The sequence below is a fragment of the Lagopus muta genome, chromosome W (assembly GCF_023343835.1).
Source record: "Lagopus muta isolate bLagMut1 chromosome W, bLagMut1 primary, whole genome shotgun sequence".
Lineage (NCBI taxonomy): Eukaryota > Metazoa > Chordata > Aves > Galliformes > Phasianidae > Lagopus > Lagopus muta.
Window position 1 is genome coordinate 5,492,421 of NC_064471.1, and position 21,407 is coordinate 5,513,827.

General features: G+C 36.5%; 1 long non-coding RNA gene across 1 annotated transcript; it reads left to right on the plus strand.

Moving 5' to 3' along the window:
- The first annotated feature begins 10,801 nt into the window (after positions 1–10,801).
- On the plus strand, positions 10,802–20,482 carry LOC125686459 (uncharacterized). Its single transcript, XR_007373803.1, has 3 exons — positions 10,802–12,401; positions 14,024–18,583; positions 19,133–20,482. It is a non-coding gene; the product is annotated as an uncharacterized LOC125686459 (long non-coding RNA).
- The last annotated feature ends 925 nt before the right edge of the window (positions 20,483–21,407 follow it).

The following is a 21,407-nucleotide window of genomic DNA, read 5'->3' on the forward strand; positions in this document are numbered from 1 at the left end:
CCTTTTAATTATTCTCTATAGCTTGTCTTTGTCAGCAATTGGAAGCTCTGGAGCTTGGAAATAATGGATTTCTCAGCTGAAATGACATTGGCTAATACTGAAGTTTCTGTGCCTCTTCTTGCATTATAAACTTCACAGATGTATATCAGGAAAACCTCTTAATTCTGTAAATGAGGCTCTAGCAACAGTCCTTGTGTTCTGGAAATAATAACAGGAATTAGTAGATGCTACACTGAAGGAGTCCGTAAATGTGGAATAGGTCATAGACAAAACATCTAAAAAGGACTGAATGAGAACCAAGCCTCAGATACAAATACTCTGAAATGTTGAGATTGGTGGCTAGGAAGGTGCTTACTACACATATTTACAGCTTCTGCATGCAACACCTACACAGATGACATAATAAAAAAGTCTCCATTAATGATTAGGAAATTAATAATGATAAGCAAAGTGTTGTGGCTATCATTAGTGATATTTTTGTGTAATGTCTTTCTAAATGCTTTCTTGCACACTCTCTTTATTTAACACTGCATATATTGCAATGACATATCTTTTAGTAATTAGAATGGGCAAATGACCTCATTGCTTTCCCACTTTTATTTTTTGCAAATCCTTCAATTCTTGTTTGATATTCAGTGACTATACTCTGAGGCATTATGTTGAACGAGTGTTTGTTTCTTCAGTGATAACTTTCAAGCTCCAGAAGTGTTAAGTGTCCCTGAAGCTCATAAGCAGAACTTTTTCTAGAAGGATTGGAGAAGTAATTGTTTTGGCAACCGCATCTTGGCTGTAAGATACTAGAAATTATTCCAAATCCCAATGAAGTTGGTGGAAATATTTTCACTCTGAGTTTAAGATCAAGCAAATTAAAAGCTGTCAGACTCAAATTCTCTCCACAGTATAAGTAGTGCTTAATATCTGCTCACTAGAAACTACCTCTGTTTCTCTCTTCTCTAAGCTTTCTTCCAGATGTTGCTATGAGCGCATGCTGTGTTTCTTCCCTCTGAAAATTGAAATTTCCTGAAATGTTAACCAATTTCTATACAGTATTTGCTTTGACTCCAGGAGACTACAAGGGATGCAGGAAACCAAGAGAACTTTGCATTTTTTAATTACCTTAAGGTTAATTCTTGTTAATTAAATTAATTTTTCAAAATATTCCTTAGTCCTACTACTGTGGCTAAAAAAAAAATCAAGTGTTATTATTTTTTTGTACTAGATTTCTTTACCTGACCATGTTTTATTGTCTCATATGCAGAGGAAGAGATTATTTCCTATGGAGCTTCATTGTTGGAAAGCAGAGATTAGCTTTCATTGCAATAACATAAGCAGGGAAACACTCTAGGGATTTTTTTTTTCCGTAATGATCGTGTATTCCTTTGTGATGTTCCCAGCACTTTGTTAATAATCTGTTTAGACACAAGTAAGTTAGCTGAACTAGTTCTTAATGTAATTAATATATTAAATTATTTTGATCATCGGCTTTGCTGCTGAGACACTCATCCTTTCTAAATTGCAGAAATGAGAGATGAGTCACAGCTGCAAAATTCTGTTATGTTTCCCCATTTCTGCAGTAATTCTTGCCTCAAATAAAATTACAAATGTCTGGATCCAATTATCTCCCTTCTGTCAGGGGTAGAATCCTTATTTTTTATGTAATATTAGGGATTCGGCATTTTTATCTTAAAAATCTTTCAGAGGAAAGACTGACTGGTGTTGACAACTTCATTTCGCTTAGAAAAAGAAACGTATATATTTATGTGCACCCTGGTTATTGTGTTTTGTTTTGCCTTGTCAAGGAGTTTTGCTTAACTGGCAGATTTTTCTTGTCCACTGATGATCCTATAAAAACGAGCAAGCTATGCTTACATCTTGAAATCTTGAGTTTAAAAAAAAAAAAAAAAAGATAAATATTTTTATTTTAATTATTTTAAAGTAAAGTAAAACTTAAAATCAAGTACAGCGTGAAATGGGGAGTAGAAGCTCGAATTGCTCTTATAACAGAGATCTCTTCACAGGTAAGCCAAAATGATACAGATTCAGAGACGTCTTCACTAATAATGAGAGCAGTCTCATGATAAAATTTTGCTATCATTTTTCACTGTTATACTGAAGTAAGAAATGTTGCTTATTTTCTACTGACTCTACCAGCGTTTTGAATGGACCACAAGTACAAACACTATCTTTGCAGATGATCTATGTCCAGTTGCACATATCATGTTGTATCACAAAGGAGTTTTTGCTAACAATTGGGAAGATAAATTCACTCATTCTGAATGTTTCCATATTTTTAAGGTATTCTGGGTTTTTTTTGGAGAACAATTTGGAAAACCAACTTTAAACTTTAATTCTGTGACTGGTTGCTTGATGTTTCCAACCTGTATCTAATAAATTTTTCTTAATCCACACTATGTCTCTCCTGCTCTTGTTCTTTCTCTCCTCATTCTCACTCTCTTTGTCTCTCAGTGGTCAGCACTTAGTGGTGCAGTTTTGTTCCTTGCTCTTCTTTCAGGTTATGGGCATTTGCCCAGCTTGTAGCTTAGTACAAAAATAATTAAACTTTATGACTTTGGCTACAGGTTCTTCTTGCTGTTGATGGCAACTTCACTGCATCTGCAGTGAGTGTGTTCTGCCTGATGCTGCCAGCTCCTGTCCTACCTGCTCAGTGGATGAGTACTGGAGGAAAGAGAGATGTATGGAGTTCACCAGAGGGTTTGTGGCAAGGATTTGAGTAAGGAGTATAGTTTGACCTTGTCTGTTTGAGATTTCACAAAACCCTGGTGTAAGCCAGAGTCATCCTGGGCTAGGTTGAAACAGGGAGAAAATGCAGAAGATGTTTAACTGTAATTAACTGTAATTCTGAAAAGAAATTAATTTGATACTTTTGCATAGTTCTATTAAATCATCAGTGCAAAAAATGAAGCAAAGCATTACTATTTACACTTGTTTCAGCTGTATCATTAATCTTTATTCGAACATTTACTAACTCAGTGGTTCATTTACTCCTTTACTAACTTGAGCTTTTCTTACCAGACAATTGAGTAAATTTCCCCTAGCAGCATCTGAAAGGAGGCTGGGTCTTTACACAGAATTATTGACTTGTGACATTTGTCATAAGGAAGCTTTACAGAAAAGTGAATAATTGCATAGGATGGCACAGGTCCTTCTAACAAGATGGCAAACTTTGGGGAAAATACTGGGAACAATTTTAAACTGGGGCTGTGGTATGAATAGGATTTGCTCTGAGGTGCTTAGGAGATTAACAGGTAATCAAGAGTATGACATTGCAAGAGTGAGTTTGAATAAAAGTTTATAACCCTTTACCTCCTTTAAGTTTGGCTTCTTGGTCAAAAAATAGTGCTTATGATACATGACCCTTATGTTAGATGTTTGATGTTTTCAAATGTAACTCATCTTTTATTAACAAAACTTCATTTTAAAGGAATAAATGGTCAAACAGTAACCTGGGACCTCAATACTGCACCATCTTTTTTGCAATCTTTTGAGGTCCACATATGAGCTCCCAACAGAGCCATTCAGTCTTTGACTTGTGGATGTATATCAAGCCTAGAAGAGTTGTGGAACCGGCGAACTACCGAAATACATGACACGTTAAGCAGAATGTTTCAGAGAGAAGGTGAGCAGAAGGGCTTTTTTTTTTTTTTTTTTTTTTTTTTTTTTTTTTTTTTTTTTCAGAAGAATTTCTGAGAATGGTTCAAAGAAAAAGGTAAGTTTGAAAAACCTGAAAAAACAGGATCTTAAATAGTGATTCAGTAACTTGGTTTTTCGGGGTGTAGGAGACAAGGAAGTCACTGACATTTATGGAGAAAAGAAGGATTGGTGTTTTGTGATATTCTGTTCTATACCTACAGCCTTTCTTTGATGTTCAGGCAGCGGAGGCCCGGTATGTAGCCAGAATGACCAACTTTCTGCTTCCTGTTCTGGTCATAGATAGCTCTACTTTAATGATAGTTTCAAGTACTCACAGCGTCAAATTGTTTCAAGTCACTTTTTCTCTGACCCATTTAATTTTGTCTTTAGGAAATGTCAGGTCTGCCTGCTAAAAACGAAGCCACGTTCCAGCAAGTTTTATACACCATGAGATGAGGAAAAATATCCCCAAAGCCAGCATTATTTCACATCGTTGTGTGGCTGTAATTAATATTAATGGGTGCAAGGTGGAATATAGGAGGTTCCATATAAACATGAGAAAAAAACTTCACAGTAAGAGTAACAGGACTGGAACAGGCTGCCCAGAGAGGCTGTGGGGCCTCCTTCTCTGGAGACATTGAAAACCCAGTTGGACACGTTCCTGGGTGACCTAATCTAGGTGTTCCTGCTCTGGCAGAGGGATTGGACTAGGTGCTCTTTCAAGGACAATCCCTGACCTTCTGTGATTCTGTGGTTTTGGCACAGATGTATAATATTGATACCCTCAGCACTTACTGAATGGCTATGGTTATTGTTGTTATCTTCAGGTTCTTAACTTTGCTAACTGATAATGAACATTTCTTACTGCCATCAGAGGGACAATTTTAAGGTTGCTTTGAAGGAGAATGAGTAACAATCTTGGATCTTCAATGTAGTGACAGAAGGAAACAATTGCTGGAAATATTATCCTATGTGTATTGACATGTGTGTTCATTGCCATAACAATTTTTGCATTTCTCCTTTTGCAATTCAATTATAAAATTATACTAGAAACCTAAAACCTCACAATTCCTCATGTATTGAGTAAATATATATACAAAATAATAGGAAACAGCTGCATCTGTATAGGAGGCTGTGAATGCATAGATTCTGCTGGCTAGAGGAAGAGTATCAGTAATTAGAGAATGGTTTCTGCTTGTGGTTTTCTTCAGCATTTGTGGCTGTTTACCCTTAGTTTCTGCATGAAATCCCAGACTATCTTAATTCATCTCTATTGTGATATTAAAGAATCAGATTTGCAGTGGCAGTCACAAATCATGTAGATTTTTGAAAAGGGCAAAGTTTCAATTTAATCCTGCTGCTAATGATATCAGTTACCAGTAAAGAATTTTTGGAATCCCACCTAAATCTCTCATAAAATGTGAAATTCAGATTTTGAAGTCTTTTTACTTTTTTTTCTTTTCTTTCTTTCTTTTCATGTCATTATAGACCTTTTGGGAGCGTGGGGAGAAAATAGTACCCATAAGAAAAAAGAGCCTACAGAAATCTTGTAATTATGGTGCCAAAAAAGAATTCCGAAAACTCACTGCATAATGAGAAAAGAAATAATGCAAATGTGTTTTAAAATGAAAGTTGAACATTAACGCAAAACAATTTTACGTTGACCTTCACTGTGCAGTTCTTTGAGGCGTGGCACCATGGCCATTGGTTAGGTTTTGGCAGCAGCACAATCACTTTGGTCTGAGTTAATCAAGGCGAAGAAGCACTTTATTCCCACTAATTGGCTTTAACAGTTTCCTCCCGTGGGCACAACATAAGTCAGTAGATTTGCAACCATTACAGAGGGATAACTTAGCTTAATAAAAGCTAACAAATGTTTTCACTGAAGTGCCAAGCAGCTCAGTACTTGCTTCTCTTTACTGGAAATGTTTCGAATGAGTGAGGTCACGTTAAGCTATTTTGGCTAGTTAGGCAGGGAACCCAGGATGATACTATAACGTAATGTCACAAAAAAATGCAAGTACCAGGAACAAATTAGAGCTTGGCACTAATTTCTACGTGAGTCCATTAATCACATCGAGGGACACTGCCACTCTTAATGGCATTGTAATGAGAAAAAGTGTAGTATTCAAATAACTTTAGCAATTGATGATGCTTGTGAAGAATTTTTAATGCATTGCAAATGCAACATTAAGTGCTGGAAATACATACATACAGTAGTCAATTGAGATTTGATTTTTCTGGTTTCTAATTTTATTAGCTACAAAATTTTCAACTGTGATAGTAAGAAAGGCCAGAAATAGGTTCTTCAAGACTCATTAGGAATATGTATTTTACTAGTATACCTTGACTTGCTGCTGCAAGATTTACTGGGTAATTAAGAGATTCTGCTTTAGCATTATTCTGCTTTTGCTGCTTTGCTGACTTGGACGAAGTCTGATTTTTCAGGCAGTGGTCTCCAACTTTCACATGCTAACAGGGTGCTCTGAGCAACATCACTCTATCTTTCTAGTCAGCCTAAGGGATCACATACTTCTGGAAAGGAATGTACAAGCAATATTAGAGGATCCTGTGGGCAAAAAACTGCTTGTGAGTCATAGCTTGGGAATCACAGATGTAAACCGGGCAACCATATTAATGTGATGTTGAACCGCTACTCTGAATTAACGAAGTCCTTTGATATCACTGCATGTATCTGTCTTTATTGCAAGAGTGAAGATGTTGAAAAAGTCTGTGACGCTCTTTTCATTTGTAAAGGTATTTAAAATACCCACGTAATTTTAATTAGAAGTGGCTTTTTACTGAAAATTCTGGGGCAGAATTGGCTTGCTGATCTGAAAAATTGCTTCATTTGGTTTAAGCTATTTGACTTAGTCTGTCAACAGTTAATCATCAGCAAAGGCCTAGTGCTGAATATGCTATAAAAATACTATTCTCTTGCTGCGTACTCGAGGGAAGAGTACTTTGTAGGGATTATTAATGAAGTTCAGTAAAAACATGAAAGAAAATTCTTCAGTCACCATTTGGCAAGTGACAAACTGGTTCTTTGTTTGCTTTTCTTTTGTACAACAATGTGACTTCTTATGCATTTTGGCAGGTAGATACTTAGTACAAATAGATGTTTTGCTCTGCATCAGAGCTGAATGTGTTTGTAAACCCAACCTCATTATGCCTAGAGAGCAGAAGATTAGATATGATCTTTGCTCAACTCAACCCAGAGCTAATACAGAAACCTTAAGGTTGGTTTAAACAAAGACCATGAGCCAAGTGTCATAATTTCTCATTAAGACCAAAGAAGCGAATGTTTGATCATTACATGTTCTTTCTGTAATACTCATAAACATCATGGTATGAAAAACCCCAAGATGGTTAACAGATGTAAAAGGTGCCATCTTGGGAAAAATCTGCATAAAGCTCTTTCTTAAATCTGCTTGTTCCAGCTCAAAGCAGCTAATGAATGAATATTTCCCAAGACATAATGCTCTATGCCCTTGATTAAATATCTTTTATAGCAACCATTGGCATTGCTATGATCCCTGTTTCCCAGTTCCTTACAAGTACTGTATGAAATTGCTCAGTATGACAAACTCCTCCTTAAGTTATTACTTTTGAATAATATCAAAACATCCTTCTTTTTCCCTTCTTTTTCCCTTCTTTTTCCCTTCTTTTTCCCTTCTTTTTCCCTTCTTTTTCCCTTCTTTTTCCCTTCTTTTTCCCTTCTTTTTCCCTTCTTTTTCCCTTCTTTTTCCCTTCTTTTTCCCTTCTTTTTCCCTTCTTTTTCCCTTCTTTTTCCCTTCTTTTTCCCTTCTTTTTCCCTTCTTTTTCCCTTCTTTTTCCCTTCTTTTTCCCTTCTTTTTCCCTTCTTTTTCCCTTCTTTCTTTTCCTTTTTTTCTTATTACCCATGGAACACCAAAACTGCAGGATATCTGTGGGTATGTCTTTAGACACTCTCTTATTTCATGATATTTAGAAGTGAGAAAAAATGTTTACAGTAAGAGTGTGCAATGTGGCTGAATTAAAAACATCCCTCACTTAGCTTGTATTTTAATGTTCTGTTGCCTGCTGGAGCTTAACTTAGGATTCTCCACATGAACAGTGCATATGAAACATTGGTTAGAGCATTTCTGTCTGGAATACAGGGACTAAATTACTTTGCATGGGAAATGCATAGGGAGGAAGGTTGAGCGAGATATGCATAGTGGATGTGTAATTGAAATGCATTATTGGCAACAGTGACCCAAAAAAGAATAGATACAGCTTTCTCTGCTCTTCTCTGTAGTAAAAAGAAACACATGGAACGAAGTGTTGTTTAAACAGCTTTGAAAGCACAGAAGTTGAAAACTGAAAAACTTCATGCAGATAAAGTATAAAGCAAGTTTGATCTAGGCAACTCAGAGCATGTAAAGATGAGATTCTTAAGAAAATCTTACTCTTGTAAATGGTAAAAAAACTCACTGAGAAATTGTCAGATGTTTTTATTAGGGATTAAATAGATGAAGTTTAAAAATATTGCTTGAATGCAAAATCATTTGTTTGTTTCTAATTCACTTGGAAATAATTACTTTAGAAATAATTAAAATTTTATTTTGCTAGAAACAATCATGAAACTGTTTTGTTCTATTTTGTTTTTACAGTGAACAGAGGTTTTTAGACATACTGAAGAACTGAAAGTACTGGGTGGTTGGATGTCTCTAAAAATCAGTGCTAGCAGTATTATGAAGCAGTTCTACCTGATGTCTGACCAAGACATCTTTTATGGGAATTGTTCTTTGCTGACAATGGAAATATTTCTTTCAATCCACAAACCTTTGTGAATGGTTTCTTTCAACATGAAAACTGTACCATTTTTGTCATTTTTAGCGCAGGAGCATGGGGGTGGACCTACCTCCTGCCTCACCACAGAGGGTTGTGCTACAGCTGAGGTTGAAGGCAGCATGGGGCAGACATGAATGAGGGCAGAATGAAAAGGATTGCTCTCTGCCTCCCTGTGACGTAAGCAAACATAGATTTGTGATGTCTTTAACACAGTTGAGCATAAACATTTCTCAATTGCCAAAATCACACAAAAATGAAATGGATTTGCCATTGGCACAACACTATGTATAACATGCAAACTAACATTTCCCCATTGTGCAAACAGTTTTACAGTCTATCTTTCTCAGTAAGTCTTGCACGGGGGAAGCTTTCTTGAATGAGAAATCACAGCAGTGCAGCATTATTTATGGGATTGTTTCTACTCTACACATGCTACAGAAAGAAAAATGCTACTGTTCCTGTTATAATATGCAGTTATATTTTTAGTAATGTGTGTAACTCCCAGGGTGAAGTCCAGAAACAGGTATTCTTCATCTCTTTTCCAATCTGAAACTTCATAGACTTCGTTTACTTTGAAATGCAGAGCTCCCCTCAAGTTTAAAAAGATTGAAGTATATTTATTGTGCAACTTAGTGTTCGTAAGAACGTGCATGACATTTATTCTGACAGCTTGTATACCTGCCTTTTCTGAGTAATTCCTCATAAAAAAGAACGGATCACAAGTTTTAGTAGAATAATTATTCAAGATCAAATAATTTCTTCAGTCTGTTACGCAATTGTGCAATGGAAACATGAATCTAAGTCTCATTTTTTAAAAGCTTGGACTGTAGAAAGACCCTGAAGTGCTATAATGGAAATAGTAAAATACCTTTTCAGAGGCCAACATTTTACTTAAAGGGGAGACTAACTTTATATTAATAATAGAGGCTGTCAGGAGAATTGAGAAACGTTAGAGAGTACAGCTTGTCACCAGACACTTTCCCAGCAGGGCATGTTTTAGGAGATGGAATTTTTAAGAAGATCTTATACATCACATCCTGAAGCTTGGAACTCTCCTGTGTTGCAGAACCTGGAAAGGATGAATCTTATGGTAAGATTATAAGCTGCGAAACTTGTGCGTCAGGTACTGAAAGTGACTCCACTTAACATTTATAGCTAACAACACGGAATAGAGACTCCCAAGAAAAGACATGTACTAGCTGTCTTTGGAGGCGCTGAGAGTTCTCTATAATGGACTGTCTGTTCCAGTAAATGAAAGTAAGTTCCAGGTGTCTCTTCATTATTGCACTCGCCAGACTGCAGAAAAATGCAGCAAGGTATTTGAATGGCAAATGATGTAGTGGTAGGAAGCACCTGATCATTTTTCTTCAACAAAACAGGAAGATAACAAGGGGACGTTCAGACTTAATGGCCTGTGCCTTTAGCTTTGTGGAGTGCTAGCAATTTCAAATTCCATTATTCCCAATAAACAAAGAGGTATAAAAATTATTTGAAATAGGTTTTGTATATATTCTTCCTACAGATCTACATCAGTTTCAAGAGAAATCAATGAGTTATCAGATTATCAATAATTTCTAAGGTTATACAATTATAAGATTATCAATACTGTGTACACTGCTTTCTGGCTGTGACTGTTTTAATTTTTGATTTTTTTTTTTTTAATTTAAGATATTACTTTATAAAAGATTGACTTATAGAATTTATTTTTTTTTTAATGGAGACTAAAAATGCATATATAACTTCTCAGCTTCATTTGCATGACTGTTGTAATAAGAAACATTTAATTGCTCTTTGCTTGTCAGGTTTTGGACCTGTATCTGTTTGATGACTTGCCTCAACAGAACAAAGAAGTTATGAGATGAAAGATAAAAAACAAGCATTTCCTTGCATGATTTTTATTTGCTTTAATTTAATATATATATATATATTAAATTATATTATAATTTATAAATATTATATTATATATATATTTAATATATATATAATATATATATATATATATAGGTATGTATATAGTCATTTCTCATTTTCCAATAATTCTGTTTTTGAAATCTCATATCAGCCTGTATGGATAACAACTTGATGAAACTGCATGATCTGAAGTTATTTTCTAGGAAGATCTTTCAGAGATTGAAGATGGGAGTTGCATGCAGTGTTGCTGAAAACTGATTGTCCAGTAAGAGCAGCCAGAGCTGAGAGCTTTGCATATGGAGAAATAGTGCCAGAATAACATCTGAGAATCTTCAGCTCCTTTTTCTGCTGCCTTATTGTATGTACAAGCCCCTGGCTTTTGTGTCATGACTCAGTGTGTGTCTGTCGTATGCAGTGCCACAAACAGCTCTCTGCTGGACTTGCTCCACAGCTCTTCACATACTCTTGCAAAGCAATGACAAATCAGACTGGTTCATCTTTCCTTTTACTTCATAGTCTTTTTCTTTATTAATATGACAGTTTTTTTAGGACATTCCATGGATTTCAGTACCATGATCAGAGAGATGGCAGACATTTCCCCCAGTATGTTTATGCCTCACTTATGTCTTTCACTCACCCACAGGCTGAAGCAAGCAATGAACTGGGGGCATAGTTCTTAACCTCCTTAGCGAGTGAAGCATTTGCATGTTTTATGCAACACCAGCATCTAACGCAGCCATTTTTCTGTGACTACAATTTACTGGAAGTTCTGTTTGGCAATGCAAATATTCACAGCTAGTTTGGAAAGGTGTTAAATATTTCCTAGACAATATCAGAAGGCAGAAAGAACTTAAGTGGATGTGTCTTTCTGAAGTATGGATAATTATCGATGTAATTCCTGATGAGGCTGAAATGGCGATAGTTTCTAATTTAAGGGGAGAGTCCGCTCCATACACTGACAATTTTGAAAGCTTTAGCATCGCTGTGGAAAAACTGGTGAATGAAGATTCCTTCCATTTTATGTTGGAACAGATATACTAGCACATATTAGACAAAGCTAACTAAATCAATATTTTCTAAGAAAAAAATAGTGTCTTTGATTTTCTAAAGCCTTATTAAAATTAATTAAATATTCAGGACCTGTTTTGTGAGGAAATCACGAAGATGACAGATTAAAGTTTTTATATTAGTATTCTGTATTTTAATGAAAACATGATAGTTATTCCTATAAAATATTCCCTTAGGAAACAACTGATACTGCAGTCAATATAGCTGTGACTATAGTGCCAACAGTTTGACAGCTGCCTTATTTTATCTATGCACATCATAGATATACGTACTGACTGTACTTAGGTTTGTAACAAACGCTAAACATGGACATGCTGTTCCTGAGTATCAATTGCTAGAGTTTTTAAAACTTTGTTTCCTACTAGACTAAATGTTGAGACTTGTCTGCAGTTTTGGAGATGGAGACTTTTATCATGGTTCTGCCTCTTATAAATCAGTTCTACCTGAAATAGGGAGACTCTAGATGATGACTTAAACCTAAATGTTTTTCCAGTACAACACTTGATTCTTTATCGCTTATAACATCCTTCACTGGGGAGAACTACGGAGTATTAATATTTATAATACATAGATCTGTATTTATTATCACTTCTGAGTTCTAACAGCAACTGTTACTGATATGAGACCTTATTTGCCTTGGTTCAGCTGTCCTATTCTGCATTTTAGTTTTCTGTATCATTTATTTTGGCAATGGAAGATTTACACGTAGAATCACACCTCAGAAAAGAAATTTATGAAGCAAAAATACAACCATAAGCGTCCTCAATTAATGAGTTCTGGGTCCGTAAAAGACCAACGTGTAGAGCTGGGGTCTATTTGAAAACCTTTCCCTCAGAAGTTAATCACACTTGCCTTTCTTAAAAGTATTTACAGATGCAAGTTATCTTAGAATTCAGGATGCTGCTGGATCCGCTGCTGTTTCCTGATACTCTTCAGTAAAATCAGCAAGCACTGAGGTATCCAAAGAAATATATTTAAAACAAGTTTTTTTTTAGTTTAGTGTCTGGTTATTTTCTAAAACACTTAGCCCACTTTGGAGAGACATTCTGAATTACAGAATTACTTCCTCTTTTTTTTTTTTTTTTTTTTTTTGTGTGTGTGTGTGTGTGTGTGTGTTTGTTTGTCTAAATCTAATTGTATTTGAGTGTGACTGTGACTTGTGCAGCTGAATATATCTGCCTCAATCTTAATGAAAACACAGCTGATGACATAATGAGGAAACAACATGCAATAAAAATGGACCTAGAGAGTTTCTTACAGCTTCCATAGTAGATGGGGGTGGAGGAGGCTGAGAAGTCTGCCATAGTTAGGTCACCAAACAAAGGCAGTCTTAAGATATTGCTTTGATCCCTACAATTTATCTGTTTTTAGCTTTTCTTAGGAGATTGCATGATGGCTGGAGAGAAAAAGTCTATTACAACTATGAGTAATTAGAGTGCCATCTGCTTGAGGGACATAAACTTACAATGTAGCACATACGGTTAACATACTTTACAACAGTTAAATCTGTATGCCTCCAAAAAAGTTGATCCTGTTTTTCTGGCAGAACGCTGACTTCTAGTAATCTATCTTGATATTCTATTTATATAAGAGCTGCAACTTTAAGCATACAAGGTTAATGGATGTTGATCTGACTGCCCTTTTTACTTTCTGTGCTTTGCACAGCATTGAAAAGGTGGCAGATTGCTAATCGGGAGTGCTTGACACTTTGTCCAAACCCAGAGGTGAGAAACCTCTGTTTCACAGAAATGATAATTACATGTAATTGCAGCCATGGACTATTTAACTATGAGTCACAGTTAAAGCATTCATCTTTTCTGCACATCTTCCTTGCAAAATGAGACAGCAATGTACTATGTAGCATTTCATTATTCACAGGACCTTCTTCATTGTTTTAGCTATGACACTTCTTCAGTAGATTGTCAAGCTGCAGATGGCAATAGTTCACAGTGACACTGTCTTTATGCTTATGTACTAGATAGGATACTAGTTTTTTGTAATTTTTTTTAAGCAAGATTTCTTGTCTTTTTTATTACGAGTTTTATATTCATACATTGTACTGAAGTGGTGTTTTGCACTTGGAGCTCAAGCATCCTGATTTAGATCATATCCACTGAACATATTTTCTTCTAAGGTTTTAGAAGAATCTTACATTACTAGAAGACCATGCCTCTTAAGCAGGTGCTAGCTATTCTGAACCAGTGTAATGCTGATGTGTTGTGAATTGTGATACTTAAGCAACTGAGTAACTGGAAAAGCAGTCCAAATATCTTCTGTGTCTGAATCGCTGCAAAAAACTGATAAATTACATTACTTTTGCTGTCTCTGGTCACTGCATGGAAGATGCTGCTGGCTGTTTCAGGCACAAGAATATGGGAATCTGGACTGTGGCACATAAATGGGTGTGCTGGATCCAGATGGGATGGAGTGCATTTTTCTCATAGCAGCCCATATTGCACTATGCTCTGGATTTGTGCCTAAAGTAGTATTGATAATTCCTCGGTGTTTTGGCTACTGCTGAGCAATATTTGCACAGCTCTGAGGTTTAATTATTTTTCTTTATTTTTCTTTTTTCCAGTCTGCTGTGCCAGTGAGTAGACTGAAATCGACAAGGCGCAGAGAGAGGACACAGCCAGGAGAGCTGACACAAACTGACCAAAGGGACGTTCCTATTGTATGACTTAGTGTTTGGCCCGAAAATCCAAGGAAAAGGAGAAGAAAAGGGAGGACAACTTGTTCTGGATATCCTCTCTAAAAAATTGGTAGAGAAGAAGGTTAAGAAGGTTATGAGGAGTAGTCAGCATGAATTCTCCAAGGAAAAATCATGCGTGATTAACCTGGTAGCCTTCTATGATGTTGTCACTGGCTGAGTAGAAGGGGGGAGAGCAGTGGATGTTGTCTACCTTGACTTTAGCAAGTTTTTTAACACCATCTCCCAAAACATCCTTGTTACAAAACTTAGAAAAATGTGGGAGAGATGAGCGGATGGTGAGGTAGATTGAGAATTGGCTGGTTGGTAGAGCTCAGAGGGTTGTCATCAATGGTGCAGAGTCTGGTTGGAGACCTGGAAATAGCAGTGCTCCCCAGGAGTCTGTGCTGGGTCTGGTCTTGTTTAACATCTTCACCAACAACCTGCATTAAGGGATAGAGCCCACCCTCAGCAAATTTGCTAATTTACAAAGCTGGGAGGCAGTGGCTGGCACAACTGAAGGCTGTGCTGCCATTCAGCAAGACCTGGAGAGACTGGAGAGTTGGGCTGGGAGGAACCTGATGAGGTTTAACATGAGCAAGTATAGAGTCTTGCACCTGGGGAGGAGAAACTGCATGCATCAGCACAGGATAGGGGATAACCTGCTGAAGAAGAACCTGGGTATTCTGGTGGATAACAGGTTGTCCATGAGCCAGCAGTGTGCCCTCATGGCCAAGAAGGGCCAGTGGTACCCTGGGCTGCATTAAAAAGAGTGTGGCCAGCAGGTTGAGGGAGGTTACCCTCTTCCTCTACTCTGCCCTGATGAGAGCACATATGGACTACTGCATCCAGTTCTGGGATCCCCAGATCACTAAAGACAGGAATGTCCTAAAAGGAGGCCACTAAGATGATTAAGGGCCTTGAGCGTCTCCCCTGTGAGGAAAGACTAAGAAACCTGGGTCTGTTCAGCCTGGGGAAAAGAAGACTGGAGGGGGTCTGATAAATATCTGTAAGTATCCAAAGGGAGGTGGGAGGCAAATGGATGAGGCCAGACTCTTTTTGGTGGCATATAGTGGTAACAAAAAGGAGCAGTAGCTTAGAATTTGAACGTTGTTCCACACTAACATGTTTGTAGTGGAAATGCTAAGTCACAGTCTGAAAATGTAATTGAGCATCTGGTGGGAAAGCAGGGCTAACCCACAGGAGCTCAGGTGCATGCAGTGCATCTCTGTGAATAAAAGGGGTGAAGCCAGAATCCACCCAATCCCAGATCTTATTTAAAGGTTGGCAGTAGAGGCAAAGGTATCTTGCTGGAGATTCCTGCATGCTAGAGACCTTCCAAAGGTAAGCAGATTCTTTTCTTTGTATCTGTGTTTATGGCTGCTGCATTTGAGCTTATTTGCTGTAGCCTAGGGTTTTGTTACTATGCTGTCATATTGCTGAGTTTTCCATCATGTTGCAGTGTTATACATGTGGATAGAGCTCTTTATGGTAAGGATGCCTGAGTACTGGCACAAATTGCTCGAGGGGGTTGTGGAATCTGCTATGGAGATATCCTGGATCTCCCAGATGATCATCTGTGTGACCTATTTTAGGGAACCTACTTTAGCAGGGGGTGAGACTCAACGATCTCTTGAGGTCCCTTCCAACCTCTGTAATTCTGTGGTTCTGACAGTTCTAGTTGTGATACCTGTTCTTTCAAGTAACCGTTACGTGTGCTGAGGCTCTGCATTCCAGGACATCTGCCTGTAAGTGTGAAACAGTGAATGAATTACTTAATTCACTTTGCTTACATGTTTGGCATTGCTTCACCCATTTATCTAAACCTGCAGACTTTTAGCTTCTGCTCTTCTGCTTCTTTCTCCCATCACATTGTAGGGAAATTAAATAAGGGGCAGGTTGAAGTTTTATCTGCTGATTGAGGTAAGTACATTTACTTGATCTTTTTTTATCATGGACTATTTCATAATTATTATAAATTAAGATGCTGGTGTTTTTTTTTTAATTATTTTGAAGTTAAGTTTTTCTGTTTGTTGGTTGGTTTTATAAAACCAAGCCTTCGTCTCCTCAGCTATGCAAGAGATTTCTTCAACGCTCACTAGGGTACAGTTTGTTATGATTACTAAAAGCCATGATGCTCTTTCATTTTCCATGGAAAGGAAAATGGCAAATTAAATCTAGAAGTCACCCAATTATTTTAGATTAGTGTAAGCCTAACAGGATTTTTTTTTTTCATAGTTGAAAGGACCTGGCAAGACTAGTCAACTTGACAGAGGAAAGTAAAAGCCATGAAGATTAGATGTGCATTGGAAGTTACAATAAATAAATAAATTAGCTGTAGCTAACTAGAGAAGGATATGCTCATTAGTATTATAGTCTACACTATAATATATATAGTATATAATATATATAGTATTCTGTAGTGCCATGGAAACATTTGTTTTAAGCCTAACACCTCTTTATTTCCAGTTTTCAATTCATGACAATTGCTGTCATTAAAACAGGAGTATTTTAATGTTCCTCTTTTTTCTTTTTTAAAAGAAAACCTTTTTCACAAATGTGAAGTGAGAAGCAGGAAAGTATCTTGTTTGAATAGTTTTTTGTTGTTCATTTGTCACCATTTATGATGTCCTGTAATTCAGTAGAAGATCTATACTCTGAAGGGTCATTCAGAATTAAGGACAAACAGGCAAAGGTTACCGGAAGCAGATATTGGTGAAAACAGATCAATGTGTAGTAAGAAGAAGATGAAAATATAGATGTTCAAGTCACTAAAGATGGAATTGGCATACACAAAAACTTTGTATCATGGGGCTTTTTTTCTTCTTCTTAAAAGAAGGTCAGGATCTCTGTGGCGTCTCCAATGGTATTTCAGGATGTTCTCATTTGCAAATGACATTTTGCTGTTGCCAGAATACCTCTATTTTCTTCTTGATACCTTTGCTTTCCTTACCAGCTTGGCAGCTTCATAGGCACTTAAATACTGATTACATATGTGCTATGAAAGGGCTTCTGTTTCTATCCATACTGCAGAAAAAAATCTTAAAAAGAGGAATTAAAAAATAAAAAGTGAATATTGCTGGTTAAATAATAGCTGCATAATATTTCTTACTTGAAAGTAGTTTTAAAATCAGGATGACTTAATTTGGCATTACTTCTATCTTCTTTCTGTCCTGGCATGTGAAGACTTTAGGTTGATTACTTTAATACCATGCGTTTCCAGTTCTCTTCGTTGACCTCGTTGACAATGTGTGTGGGTTGTTGCGACACTAGGTCCACCATGGAAGATAGATTTCTCAGTCTGTGCAGAATATCCTACTAAACACTTGTGATTTGCTGCCATTATAAAACTAACAAGATCATTAATATGAAAACTGTGCCAAAGATTGATTGAGAAACAATAAGAATAGAAGTTCATAATAAAAATGTTTAGCCTATATAATCAATATCCTGTACTTATATAAACATAAGGAGGGAAGTCTCAAAATATCAAAGTAATTATTATGGTATTTTCTCCTCCTGGGAAGGGTAATTTATTCTGGGAAGGCTGGTAGATGTATTATAACTTAAAAAAAAAAAAAAAATTAAAAATCTCATACACTGTCAATTTCCCTTTAAGATGCCCTTCTCCACAAAGCTTTCAGTACATCTCATTCTCCAAGGAGTAATTAACTTTCACACCTTTCTGCTGTGTGTGTGTGCCACGTGTTTGTGAAACAGGCAGCAGAATAATGGCCATGAACAGTACAGAGAAAACTCCTTCCTACAGAACATTAAATGCATTTGGTGGTAGCTCATCATGTATTCTGACAAGAACAAAGTAATACCTTGTGATGAAAATGGGACATATGGGTCATCTGAGTCCCACTATTTATATCTCTAGACTTTCTACCTAGTAATATTCCTTTTCTTCTAAGTGCTTGTGTAATTGATTTCAAATAAGTTCATGGCTACCTCTTTTGTGGCTGCTGTTGGCGGTCCATTTCACATACTAATCACCATCTGTGCCAAGATGTTTCCTGAATGCCTTTCATGCTTAGTCCTTTCCCAACTTCATTTTATGTGTTCTTACTTTGCAGTCTGCAATATCTCACTGAATACCATCAGCACCAGCCCTTCTCAGTACTGGTCTTCCAGTGCTCCAGAGCCCCGCTGGAGTCTTTTTCTTTAAATTCAAATTTATCTGTTTCTGTTAAATTCAAATTTATCAGATATAAATGAACTTCTCTTAATCCATTTGATATTAACATCTAAATTTTTCTCTCATTCTTGCAGTTTCTTCCACGTTGCAAAGCATGCTTCATAGAAGTCTAAGATTGGAGAAATGAAAAAGAATGATTGTTTCAATATTTGTCTTCATTTCTCTTATATACTGATTGATGTTCTTCAATCAACTTAGTAGATGCCAGAGTTTAATAACCTGATTGCTGAAGTACTACAAGAACACAGGTAATATTTTTGGACTGTCTCAGTACATCATTTAAAAATTGAATTAAATTTATTTTGAGGGTTTACGGAGTCTTTTGCATGAAGATTTTGGTATGAAATTTTAACAGTGGAGATGATAATCAAATTTCTTCTTCATATGAAGCAGGAATTAACATTCTGCTTGTACGCAAGTATCTTTTTCAAATTTAATTACTTGATCTGTCTCCAGCTTATATTCTCGTTTTGCTCTTTATTTCTCTGTGCAGCATGTTTTGTGGCACATGTCTTCATATTACTACTGGTTCTTCCTCTTCATACCTTTTGCATTTTACCTTCTAACTCTGTTCTACATTTTTCTTGGTCGTGTATTTCATTCAGTATCAGGAACGTGTTTCCACTTTCCCACAGCTGAAAATACTCCATGAAATTTCACCTTTGGGTGAGAGTTCTCTAACAAGAGTAGTGATATTTTAGTGTCACCCCGGCATATAGGAACCAGTCAGTCGACTTCATCTAGTGCTTTCTATGTGTAGATCCAGCTGAATGTTACTACTTTTGGTTCCTTTTCAGATTTAAGAATGTACAGATTATGGTCAGGAAAATAATATCTGCAATCATCAGCAGGAGGTATTTGATCAAGAATAACAGAGACAACAACATAAGTAAAACAGAGGCTAAAAAGACACTCTCAAAACACTGAAGATCTCCAGAATTGATTGAGAGCTACAAAGAGAAAACAGGAGAGGTTTGTTGCTGTTTCCCACAATCCATTGAGAAGTAGGAAATACTTCATATAAATCTAAAAGCTTTTTGGTTACTGAACCATACAATGATTATAAAGGGATAACAAACCACCAGAAACATTCCACCACTGAAACAGAGCAAGAAAAAAAAAATCCAAACAAAAAAAAAGACATGCAGAACTGTGATTCCTTTATATTTAAGCTGAGAAGATGTTTTTTCCTGATGGCAGAGGTATTGATCATTTTGTCACTGAGTACTAGTGTCAGCAAAACTATTGTGTGACGACAAATTTTCCAAATTTATGTAGACAATCCAGAACAAATAAGAGTATAAAACAAATTCTCCTTTCCTCTGTTAAACATGTGTGTGATTTTCAGTATACTATTCACCCTTATTTATGTTGCTATGTTGCTGCTCAGTTACTACTGAAAAATATCACCTTTGAATTTTTAAATCATGACTGGATATTAATTTGGCATGGAGATAAAGGTAAGTTTTTCACTTCATCTTGCATTGAGAACTTGAACTACAAATAGTAAACTTGCTTTTGCTTGCACTCTAAAGAACTTATTTATGAAGAATACCTTGTTTTTTGCTTTCTAAATATGACGCATAAAAATATGGCGTGAGCGGCACAAAAATCCTTGAGTAAAATACATTTACATTAAATGGACTTAGTATACTGGAGTAGCTTTATTCTTATTAAGCTTGGTGCAAGACACAAGTACTAAGTGTTCCTTTGCAATAAGTTTCGAGTATCTTCAAAGGTCAAGAATAACCTTAGTTTTGAAATGGAAGAAAGCAGAATGACGTTTTAATTTTTCAAACTTCAGAATGTATTTATGTAATTGTAGTTTCTATGCAAGTGTTTACATAGGATTTACTCATTGAAATCACCATGAATGTTTCTTGCCCTTGATCTCGTTTTAGCAGTGGAGTATTCCTTAAAGTTTCTTTTTATTCCCACGACTATTCTATGACTGTCACTCCAGCATTGAAAACACTTATTCAAGTGTTTGTATTTATTCAAGTATGTATTTATTCAAGTCTTCAGTGTTAATTCAAGTATGGTGATTTCAGGTTGAAATCTATGCTCTGTCCAAATTAAAGAAGAGATCTGAATTAAGGGATCCCGTTCCCATAGAATGTCACATCCACAGCATTCTTAGAGTTGGTGTCTTTGGTTGTTTTTTGTTCTGTTTTTGTTTCCATTATATCACTAAAGTTAGTATCAACTGAACAAATGGATCAGAAAGGTCATTAAAGACATCCCTTAATTATTTTCAGTTTGCATTTACTTCCTAAGTAGCTCAATCTACTTTTCAGTCAGCTATTTTTGTCACATTTTCTCTTAAGTTAACTAATTTCTAGCACCATTAAGAAAGTCAGATCACCTATCATAATGCTACTAATGCTCCTTGTCACGGAGTTGACCATATCAATCTATGTCCGTGACAGGGGTGACAGGCCTCTGCCCTCCCCCCCCACCCCAGTCACACAAAAATGGGAAGGAAGGAAGGGAGGAAAAGAACAGCGGCAACAATCTATGGAGGAAAACTTATTTTACTATAATATTGGAATACAAAATAACACAATATACAATTTAATTGAGATTAATAAGTCAGACAAGATAAGAGAGAGAGAGAGTTCCCGGGACCGATTCAAACCTGAAAAGCTTGGAATGGCTAGGAAAGCACCCTCCAGCACCCACTGCCAGGCAGCAAGAGAGAGTGCCCCCCCCCCCCCCACCCGGAAGAGTCAGATCCCGTGACTGCTGTAATGTACAGGGATAGGTACTTGGAATTGGGGCAGTGACACTTTAATGCCCCGTACACTACATGATGTTTTGATGTGGAATACTGAAACCCAAAAACAAGAAACAAAAACAAAAACATAGAACCATGACATTCCACCCCTTATTCTACATCGTTACATCATGCTTAAAATATATATATACATATATACAAACAAACAAAAAATGATTACAATGCATTACACACACATAGCTATATACATATACATAGAATTAGTAACTGCACTCCCCTGCCATCAAGTTTCCTTGTGGTACACATTGGACATCCCCATTCTTCTGCATTACCCA